This window comes from Platichthys flesus, chromosome 6 (assembly GCF_949316205.1).
Source record: "Platichthys flesus chromosome 6, fPlaFle2.1, whole genome shotgun sequence".
In the NCBI taxonomy this organism is placed as follows: Eukaryota; Metazoa; Chordata; class Actinopteri; order Pleuronectiformes; family Pleuronectidae; genus Platichthys; species Platichthys flesus.
Window position 1 is genome coordinate 11,194,116 of NC_084950.1, and position 12,319 is coordinate 11,206,434.

Here is a 12,319-nt window from a genome sequence, read left to right on the forward strand (position 1 = left end):
ACATTTGATCAGGTTATGATGGAAAAACCCACAGATGTTACCTGGAACTTGAAAGAGAACAGGATATTGTATGTTTTTGTCATAAACATATTTTGGTTTATGGAATTGTGTTAGCATTCAGTTATATGTACATCTTGAATACTGACTGAAAGGCTAATTATAATTGCCCTGCTTTTCCATTTGTTTAGGAATGTGATTGTTTTTGCTGCCCTATCGTTTGTATCCTGGGTTATTACACCGTTCTTGCATCTCCGCTTGTTTTGTATGATCCATTTGAAAAAGTTGCATTAATATCAATTGACACTCTTAGCAAACATTGCACGCGAGCCAGAGCCAGTTCACTGACACTGCCAGGGCATATTTTCTGCTTATCTGGATTCTGGTTTCAGAGCATGGCAAACTAAGCTGAGAATCCGGGACTTTCTTTCTGCCCAGCCACTTCTTCCAACTCCTTCTGGGGAATCCCGAGGTACAACAGTGCCAGATGGGATATAGCCTATAATCCCACAAGCATATTTAGGATGTGTCTAGGGTTTCTTGCCAGTTGTATGTGCCCAGAATACTTCCACAATGAGGTGTAAGGGAGGAATCCTGATGAGACAGATGAGAGCTCTCTCCTTTCAATGCAGCAGCAACATTTCAACATCAAGCTCTTCTCTAGTACAAGCCTCACATAAATTATTTAAGGGCAGAATGACCAATGAAAGCAGCTTATGTCTTCTTTTTGTATAGTCTGTCAAATATTTTGGCCAATATCCAAAGTTTGAGCCCTCATAATAAGATTTGTTCAGTTTCCTCTGTTGGATGTTCCCTGGTGGACTCCTGGTACTCCAGACTGTTTCCACCTGCAACATGCTGCAAATCAATGTGAGAGAGCACTTACGCTTAATTACTACAAGCAGCTAGGCATGGCTTTTGATACAGATGTGTGCATGTGTGTGTTTACACGCACACACTGCATACTTTTGAATATGTTCGCATATGCTGCGGTCTCAGCCTGTGATGTATTTAAGCGCACGCACTTACTTACGGCAATGCTAACAAGAACTCTGCCCCTGCTGGTGAGCGAGTTGTCCCTGGATACTCGTTTCCATGTGGGAACCAAACGCAAGTATGTCTTTGCTTGTGTAATGTGACACTGTCATCATTAGTCACATTTATTCACTGTGACACTGAAACCTCTGTTACATCAACCACTATGGCCCTTATACACCTGGGTAGTAATTCTGCTAATGATGAGTGAAAGACATACACACAGATGATGTGGCTGAAACTGAGGGGCAGAGGAACCTCTGCTGTCGTTAGATTTTGGTTCTGTAATGTACACATGTAGTTTTCATTCTTGAATTTGGCTCTATTTTCTATGACAAAACACTACCAAGTCACTGACATCAATCCAATTACCAAAAACTGATTAAAACTACTACCGTGAAAACAAATGTATGCTGCTTTGCATATCGTGCATCGGCACTGTTGAAACATGTGCCTAAATGTCAATAGGTATGGCTTGTACATGTGGTTTTATGATCAGATATTGCAGGTCAGAGTGGGATCATATAGAAAAGGTTGTTTAGGGAACCTGGCGGATGCATTTTGTTGGTCAGTTGATCAATCCCAGTTTACCTCCTGAGGAAGATGGAGAACAAATATTCTTACTAAAAACAAATCCCTTTCAATTGGTCCTTAATGCAAGGAAACAAAAAAGAATCAAAGTGGGGGTTTAATTTGGATTACCTGCTGGCCTTACTTGGGTTCTTGTGACTAACAATTAATAGGATTTGAAGATATTTTGGGGGCTTATATCCAATTTAATTAGAAAATATTAATGGAAATCCAGTGGAAGTGTAAAAGTATGTTTTGAGAGAGGTTCAAAGATGTTAGTTTAGACGTTGAAACCAGAAAACAGCCTGGGACAAAATTCTGACAACACCAGAAATTTAGGAAGACCTTCATCTACTATTCTACTGATGAGAATGCAGAATACAGAAAGGGATGATCTTTTAGATTTGCATCGTAGCCTAAAAGTCAGTAGGTGTTATCATTTTATAGTCTACATGCAACAAACTTGATGTTGTACCCAATTTATTACATCCATGTCACACAGTGTGGCTTCCAGTAAACCTGTGCGATTGGTGAAATCTCACAGTCTGTAGGTGCCTTTACTGCAGGGCTTCTTATTCAGAGCAGTCGCCTCCTGAGAATAACAGGCAAATGGAGCATGAAGGGAAGGCGAGGTCTGGACCAGGAGAAGATAGCATGACTGTCTGACAGGATGTGCTTAGTTACACACTCTCTGTTCCTACTAGAGCCCAGACAGCCCACCAAGGCCACACATGGGACAGGAGAAGGGTGGGAAGGAGGCTACAGGACGTGTGTGTGTGTCTGTGTGTGTGTGTATTTGTGTGTGTGTCTGACGCAAGAGAAGATATATCGTCCCCTGCTTTTGCCTGGAGAGGCTCTGGGACGCATCCAAGATGCCAACAGCAGTGACAGCATCATCAACAAAATGTAGCTGTGGCAATCACGCACACAAACACAATCACACACACACACAGATTGCTACTGAGCCACTTGAGAAAAACACTCCAAATGTGTTTAGGAAACTGCTCTGAGCCAGGAGGGAAAATCACTTTTTTCTGTTTTCGTCCCAAACAAACAAACAGCTACACACGTCTCCGTCCTGACTCCACTGGGCGAAGGGTCGCTCTCGGTGGAGAAGCAGGTTCAGCATAAACAAGTCTGCTTTTAGAGGGAAACTTCTGCCTTTCATCATGTCTGCTGGCTATTGAGCCAATTACAGCCAAATGAAACTAAGTAGGGCAGGCTTAACAGACTGTGAGATGACTCCTGAAGGTCAAACAACACTCGGAATGAACGACCTCCATCTATAAATCCCTCTGCATCGATGTGTTGCTTATTGGCGTTAAACATCACCACACCTGTTTATCTTATGAAGCCATTTCCCTATAAAGGAAGACTTTAAATGTCTGGCCATTTGCCCAGTTTACCTTTATGGGCCATCTCTTGCGCTCGTCTGCCTTTCTCTCCCTCATCTCTTTTTCATTTCCCAAGTGGGTGATTCAGTATCTTGAAGCGGCAGATATTTTTCACTCCTAGAAGCACCTGAAAATAACAAACCAGTTTGGATAATGACTTAATAAGAGGACGGAAGGACAAGAGTAGATGAGATGCTGATGAGAGGAAATGATGATGAGGAATCTAATGAAGTTGCATAAGTCTGTTTTAAATAGCTTCTAGTAATATTATTAGGTTCATAATTACTATATCAGCCTTTGGGTTTTTAATATTTTTAAACTATCCAGCAGATTAGATTAAAAATAATTTATATTTCTTGCTTAAATATAAAGTAATTATCAGCGGAGATGCCAGTCAGGGGGTGGTATTGCTCATCAGGCCAAATGCTTGATGGAACCAAAGAGATCTCAGGGAAATTTTGCCACTCATGTAAACAAAAACACTTTGAGAGTAAGAGGCAAATATATATATATATTTTTTTTTCTTTTTTTAAGGTGAGTGCCCTACTTTACAATCTCCATCTGAATAAATAAGTAAAGAAATGGATGAATGATGGGAGGCTGAATGAGTACGGAAAGAACTTTGACACTACAAGTGGGAGGGAGCCGAGGGAGCAGCTGAAGTGAAAGAGAGTGGACCACAGATGAGAGAAACATATGCTGATTATGAGGACTTCCCAAGACGGATTTGAATATTTAATGTGTCCTAGTTTTCACCATAACCCATAATTCCCCCCATTATTTCTATGATACAGCTAAAAGCTTCCTAGAACTTAGGGATGAGAAGCCAGGTTGGTGATGGAAGGTAATTGATTTTTCATTAAAACGAAAATGTGCATTCAGAAATGAATGCACATTTTTATTAGATTTTGATTTTTATTAGATTTTGATATGTTTTATTAGGGCTAAAAGCGTATAATTGTAATGACTGGTTGGTTTTGCAAATGACAATAGAATATTTTTCATTATTGTCATATTTAACATTGTGATGTCATTCTATCTTTAAAACTAATATTAAGATGTACTTTCCATGGAAAGAACTAAACCAATGCCAACTATATATTATTGCTCCAAACTATTCTCACACATTTTTCCCTCTACATGTGCAAATGAGATCAGTGTGCACTTCTTTGCACACATTTACAAGATGTCCTTATGACTGCACTGATTCAAAACAAATTGTCTGTAATGACACATATTTGACATATGACGAAAGAAAAGAAAGGATAAGGAGTGACTTCAAACAATGGCACCATGAACATGCATTTGATTTCAGTTCAGTAGTATACGGTCACAGACTCCAAATAACACTTGGTCTGTTACACCTGTGGGAACCTCTGTGCCACTGTGCACTGAGCTGAAACTCAAACAAGTGAGTTTTCACTCTGCAGTTTACAGTTGCAGGAGGCCCTGTAGGCTTTTCAAAAGAGAAATGGACTGTTGACTCATAAGTTTATATATTGTGTGGCTTTTCTGCCTCTATATAGTTGTGTTCAGAAATCCACTGGACTTCAGTTCCTCAGTGTTTGGGAAAGCAAATGTCTGAGTGAGACGCTCCACAGTTTCTACGGACTTTATCCACCTGACCTCCTATTATAAAATTCGTAGAGATCCAGTAGAAGTCCATTTGAGAACACACCGGGGTATCCCCATTAGTAACATGCTGCCACTGACTTGAACTTAACCGCAGTGCTCCAAAAGATAGCACGGCCGCATCATTTTCCGAGTGACCGGAGAAGTGAACTAGCTATAGCAACTATTTAGTCTGAGTTTACTCGCTGTTAAAAAAACTCACAGGAACATTTAGAACACAGTTTAGTATATTACAGAAAGCCAATGTCATCTTCTTAAACTGCTGACACGGTACTGACCATTTACGCCTGTGTTTACCGATTTCCTGTCAAAATGGCTGCCGTGAAAGAGTCTTAGCTGCATAATGTAGCTTAATATACAAAACATACATCTCAAAACCACATGAAAACACTTACTGCTACATTGGTGCTATGTTGTGAGCTGAACATCAAGATGGAAACCTTAGTTTTGCTGCCCCTGTGGATCAACGGACATCCAGTTTGCGTCTTCCTCGCGCCAGAGCTCGTTAATTCCTGCGCTGCGCATGTGCAGAGCACGTAGCGTTGTCCCCCCCGTGGATCCACGGCAGCGCTACACCGCCCTCCACTGACATGAAATGTATTACCTCAGTCCAAAGTCCAAGAAATCCTAGATTTACATCCGATCAATGGTGTGTGTTTGAATAAAAAAGTTAACATACTGTATACTCGTATCAACCTGTTACACGGGGCGGGACTATGGCACACCCCTTTCCTGGTTGACCCACGTGCTGCCTTTAGGGCCCACACAGTAATCAGACGATCATGGTAGGATTCAGTTCAGGAGAATAGAACAGCTGTTTAATGGTCTGATGTTTCCTATACTAAAGGAGATAAGTTAGGAAGCATTGAAGCTCCTTTCCCTATCATTTAGAGAATTAGAAGAGCTCTCGTTATGGCGGCAGCTGAAATACGTCCAGGTCATTTCATTCTTGCAGAACACAGCCACTCTCTCTCACAGCGATGCGATCCCAGTGTTGACTCACTTCCTGTAAATCGCAGCTCTGCAACAGTTAACTATAACAAAGCTTTGTCAGACACGTTGCTTTAATTCGATCAGTAAACACAATAAAACCTATTTACATTTAATCAGATTGCATCTTGTTTGCTCTTTTGTATCCAGTGTCTCACCCGGGCCAACTCTGTCAGTGCTGCTGCGAAAATAAAAGCACGCGTCAGTCTAGAGGTCTGTCCAGTGCACAATTTAAATGATCATAGCTGAGTTATTGCTCAAACGATTCTCAAGCTGTTTGCTTTGTTACAAATGTCAGATGTGTATTGTACACTCACACATTTGTACTTAGAGGGCATTCATTGATATAAACCTTTGATAGAAACATATATTATCATTTGTAGATGATAATGTAGTGATATTGTATTCATTTACCCCATAAATAGGTTTTAAGTCCATCATTTTGTCTGACTACAAGTAAAATGGCTGCCATGGTGATGTTTCCAATATAATTTTGGTTACAAATGAAGCCTGGTTACAGCTGCATATTGAGTGTACATGACAGTGGTTCTCTTCTTATCTAATCTTCTCCTATTCCCCAAATTGATCTTCAAATATTCCCTTTAACATTAATAAAAGGAAAGTTAAAAAGAGATGACAAGACAGTGAGGAACATTACCTTGACCTTGACTTTGTTGTTCAAGATGTTGTTGAAACCGTGCTGATAACACAAAGCATCAGCGTTTCTGAGCAACACAAAACCATCCTTTAGAGTTTAGAGAACTATCATCCTCTCAGTGCACGGCATATTTTGAATCGTCACCAGTAGCCTGCCACCTATATTTGTCTCTGCCACTTGATCAGACAGCTAATTAGCATGAAAACGAATGGATCTGCCATTCCCTCGTTGTATTTATGAGACAGCCTGTCCATCCACACATGTGTCTATCTTGTGTATTGTAATAACTGTGTGTTTGCGTCTGCATGTTTTGCATCTCTGCTAGTCTGCTGCTTTGCAGACATTGTCTAGTACAGCAGACTATGGTTGCCTGAAGCCTGTGACCCTGCTAATCAGCTCACCCCGTAGTAACCTAACCACTGGCAACTTAATTAATCATGTACCAGTTAGGGGATGTAGCCTTGCATTTCAATGTTCTGCACTACAGTAACGTGGAAATGCTTCTTCCTATTGTCTCATTATCAGATTGGAGTTGCTCTCTTGTCTCTGCTTCAGCCTCTGTGTGTGTTGGTGTAGATATTCCACCTGAAGCATGTGGAACAACCACAAAAAAAATGATTTACTCTGTGTTATCTTTAGGATTGACCTGCAACTCACTTCACCATTTAATTGCTCTCGGAGATAACATTTGCTGCCAGTTACAACACACTCACACATGGAGGTGAGATCACAAACACACTCACACAGTGACTTACTATTTTTTTCAACCTGGAAGCTAACCTGACCTTACTGTAACTGGAATAATGTAAAAAAAACCTTTAAGCTGCATGCAACAGCAATCAACCCAAATAAGAAACACTAAAATGTATTACTCATGTTGTAGGGACCTACATCTGTCTATACAGCTATATGATTCAATCTTGTATTCCTTATGGGGACAATTACAAGTCCCCATAATGTAAATCAGCCAATTTTAAGGGGGAGACATGTATAAGGTTATGTTGAGGATAGATTAACGTTTAGGTTAAGCCAAGGGTTAGGGTTTGGCAACTATGGTTAATGAGAAAAGCCCCTTTTCCACTGGTCCAAAACCCCACCAACATCTGGCTCTCGTCTGCGATGGCGATGGATTTGATCAGCATTCACTCACAGGTCAAATGACTCTGCATTAGACACAGGTCTTAATGGCTTCTGACGGACACATGACACCTGGCTGAAGATGTTAATTTGTCAAGACAGCGAGTTGAGAGCGTCTCATTTGTCAAATGTGCTCATGACGTCAAACTTGACTCTAGAGGTAAAAAAAATAAAAGGAAATTGTGCTTATTTCCCATCCCCTGTCTGCATACAAAATCACGTATATGTGTATGTGAGAGTGTGTGCGTGTGTGTGTGTGTGTGTGTGTGTGTGTGTGTGTGTGTGTGTAATCTAAGAGTGTTGTGTTGACTGTAGATTACATTACATGTTTGTCACAGAAAGTTTTCAGATAAAATATGGCACAAACCGCCACAGAATTATTATTCTCCTCATGGAGCTCCGTCTGCTAAATCTGCATGTTTTACACTGCACTGTCATCCCTTTATGGGGCGGCATAATGATGAAGATACTGTTTAGATATTCACTTATTATCTTTCAGGCTCAGCTTGCAGACAAGTTAAGGCTTTCTCTGCTAACCAGAAAACTGGCAATATCTCCGGCTGCCTCTTCTCTTTCTATCACTGGACAATTACAATATTTATGAGAAGGACCCTGCAGTGTTAAAACACAGTTTTATTCTCTAGCTATTTCTTTTCCCCCTTGTACTGTGTGTTTTTTTTCCCCTTTTCTTTTAATGAAACACCGCCAAGAAAATCACTCAAGCATTTGTCAGTGTAATTGTACAACACAATGCAATGAATGGATATGAGCCTGCCGTTTCAAACTGCTGACAGGCACAGAATGAAACACCTCGCACTGAACAGGGGATTAGGGCAGAGAAATAGAGTGAGTTAGAAAGACAGCAAAGGAGAAATGAGGAGTGTGTGTGTGTGCGTCTGTGTGTATGTGTGTGAATTTTTATTTTCTATTATTTTCGTCAAGCCTTTAGAAAAAAATAATTCTGTTTTAATTGAGTGGGACTAAAACGTTGATTACGCCGACCTTTTACACATGAAATGAAAACATTTGAATGAGGAGCGGAGCAGGTTGTGCCGGGGGCTCGAGCATGTCCCTGCTCTGTAACTGATGTCAACCCTAATGGGAAACTTGGGGCGTGTAAGCTTCCTGCCATCCTACTGAAGCTGAATGTATATGTGTGTGTGTGTGTATGTAATCTCAACAATGCTCACAATGAGTTCTGGCCATACTTTCTGTAAAGATACTCCTCAAGATGCCTCCTGCTTTTGCTCAGCTAACGTTTAAAAAGCAGCTTTAAATATGCCACAGTACATCTACCAAAGCCTTATCCATTGCATCATAGAAACAAGCACAACTTCAGCCATTGTAAAAAAAAACACAGCCAGTCAGAACAGCTGCAGCTGTCACAGTCACAGAAGCCGTAGACTGTCAGAGCTCGGCCTTTAGAAAGAAATAATGAGCAATAAATGTCAGATAATTCCTCCTTAGCTACAGACTGTTACCTTAAACTGGCAGTGCTGTGCAACGTGCTCAAGAACTCAGGGACCGATACGACGCCTATTTGTTGACGGTTGAAGAAAAAGGCAGGCGCTGTGGTGTTGCATGAATATTGTTCATCCAGATCATTCCAGGATCATCATCCAGAGAAGATTTCATGAAGTGGAGTAATGTGACCATCACTCACAGGGAGCAGGAAGAGGCCAATTTTCTCACACCCTCACCCATGTTAGTATTAGTACTACACTACTATTCAGTACATATTTCCGGGACTTATTTCTCCATCGTACATATTGAATTGCTCTGGTCACTGTTCTTTTTCGGCTGATATTTGACATAAGAAACTAATAACATGACAGCGCTGTAAGATAAAAATCTATTGCTTAAAATTAGACAAGTGGTTCTTAAACCTTTTGGCCTGTGAACCCTTAAAAAACATCATGTAGTTGGGTGCCTTGTCACATTTCAGATGTCTATGATATGCACCTGTTCTTATTAAGGGCATTAACATGCGTCTCGCGTGATCTCATCACAAGTGGACAGCTCTAATTATCTTGCGTGACACCAGTGTCCCCACATGTGTCTCATATGACCACTTGTGATTATGGTCAAATCTCATTGCCCCACTCTCTATGCAAATAGACACAAACATCATCTGCACTTGGAAAGACCAAACACAATGTTTTACTCATGAGAGGCAGAAATGCACTTCTTATGTAGTTTACAGGAAAAATTTAAATAAAGAGAAGACTTTAAAACACAACAGACTGGATCTATTCCTTGGTGTGCTGCAGGCAAATCCAATCATCCACGACGTTTGACGCATTTTTAATAGATGTGGGTGGGCTTTTCAGAATTTTGTCAGCGACCAAGCCATCTTAAACCAATCGAGAACCTTAGTGAGCAAGAATGAGTATGTACTTCTGGGTGAGTCGAGTAGAGATAGTCGTCATTATGGCCCATATGGCATTTCTCTTGGCACTACTTGGCATTACACTACGGAAATATACTCAGAGGGATCAGATCTAAAATCTGTCCTTCTATACATCTTTGGTGCATTCACGTCTGTACTTAAAGTTGTCCTCTTATGATTGGATGATGCACTTTGATGCCAGATATGAAGGGCCTTTGATATGTATAAAATGAAAATACAAAAATCTGAAAAATGTATACAAACGTTGGTAGTTGCGTCTTCTTGCAGGAGGCCACGGCCCTTAGTTAGCATCCAGTGGAAAAAAGACATTAATATAATAATTAAATCACAACCTTAGTAAATCACAACAGAAAATGTGTTAAGAGCTGCTTATGCCGGAATGCACCATTATTAAGAATTTAATGTTGTATCAGATGACAAGAACAAGCACTTTTCCTTTGGATACTTTAAGTACTTTTTTCAGATTATACGTCTGTACACATTGGTACTTTTACTGAGGCTCTTATTGTTATTCTATCGCTGCTTGCAGTTTATCAACTATACATATGTATCCTCTGCTGTCCTTCTCAAACAGTAACTTGTCAGTCCCTGGGAAATTCTGTGTGTTTCATATGAAACAGTCCACACTAACAGATGTTCTTGCTCCTCAGGGGTTTGAGAGGCTGAGGAGCCAGAGGCTATCTATAGGAAAGCGGAACATGGAGTGGCTTCAAAACAATGCAGGCCTCACTGAAGCGTCCCTCCTAATCCCAGAAATATTTTTCTCTCTTTCACCGATAGTCCCTTACAGCCCATTGCTCCAGTTTCGTTTTATGACAGGCATTCGAGCACGTTTACTTAGTAATTTGTGTGTTTAGTCTATCTCACTCTGCACATGGAGTCTTATGTGGAATGACAGAGAATTCAGCATCACCTGCCCGGGAGCTTATTGCTTTTGATTCATATTTGCATTGGAAAATGCGCGGCATCACAACACATTAGCAGACAGTGAAACGGGAGAGCGTTCTGCAGAGAGAGTCGTGTGTGCACAGAGTAACTGAATATAAATTGGCCCGTTTTATGAAAGCATGTTTCACAGCCGGACTGAGGATAGGATTTAATCAAGTGAGAGTTCTAACTCTGCTCGATATCTCTAGTGCTGAATAGACTGTAACCTGTACTGGGCTACATGCTTCACGTTACATATGCATGTTCTATTCTATCTCTACCCAGCAGGTTCCTCATACTGTATAATCTGTGGTGAGTTTTAAAGTCTATGTACACGTGAGTAATAGCCATTTGCTTTGTGTAAATGGATGTGTCGCAATGAATTAGGCACCTTCTTTAATTTCATCCCCAACCCATCAGGGATCCCAAATCACACGGCAATTTCCTTTTGATCACTTGGTTGTGACAGTGCAGTGTATATGTGTGTGTGTGTGTGCATACTGTATGTATATGCATTTTTGTGTTTGAGTGTGTGTGTGTGTGTGTATGTGTGTGTTCCTACGGTCCTTTGTCAGTGACCAGCTATGACAGCATCCAGCAGTCTGTCTCAATCATTATCCCACAAAAATAAATGCACATCACACACAGGCCACTTTCCCTGCTCTGTACCTAAGTGAATGATGGATTGCACTCATGTTTAAAGTCACCGGTGTAGAGTGAACACAAAGCCGGCTGTTTTTGACCTCTCTTACCTCTTGTTGTACAAGCACAAGCAGCACTTACCTGAAGCTGCCACACAGAAAAAGCAATTCTGCATTTGTCGACAAAGCCGAAAAGTGAATGGATTCATTGCTTGAGGATGTTTGGTATTTGAATGCATGCAGACCAGAACTTCAATCACTTATCAGGAATGATATTCAGTGGGTCCTTAATTTAATTATCTTTAAATTAGATAATTACCTTATTTACCGACATGCTAACCTGCTCGATCAACCCTTGGTTTTGTGACCTGTATGGAAAGATAAATCTCATTATCAGTGGCAGCAATGTTGCAATGGGCCAACGGACAGAATGAGCAGCAATTTGTAATTTTGAAGTCAACTATCCATAAAGAGTTTAACCATAGCAAAACTATTTTAGGACATAAGATGTGTTTTATTAGCCTCAAAAAGCCAGACGACTTGTTATAATTATTATGCTCCGGCAACACACAACAGGCATTTGCTTGGGTTATAATTAGGGTTAGGGTCATGGTTGGGGTTAGGGTCTCGGTTAGGGTTAGGTTTAGGGATAAAAGCACATTGGGGAAGGAGATAATAACTTTTTTTGTGAAGGATGTAGTCACACTCACTGATGAGTGAGTGTGACATAGTGTTTCACATTATCATCATCTAAACCCGTTCTGTAGTCCAAACTGTCCCAGTTTGTAGTTGCTGGGCTCAACTGACTCTCGGTGGAAGGTTTTTCAAACTAAATTCTTGTTCAAAAATTAAACTTGAAAAAATATTGACTGTATTTTACGATTGGAGTATTAGGGTTGCTAGATTTAAAGAATAAGTGATAATATCA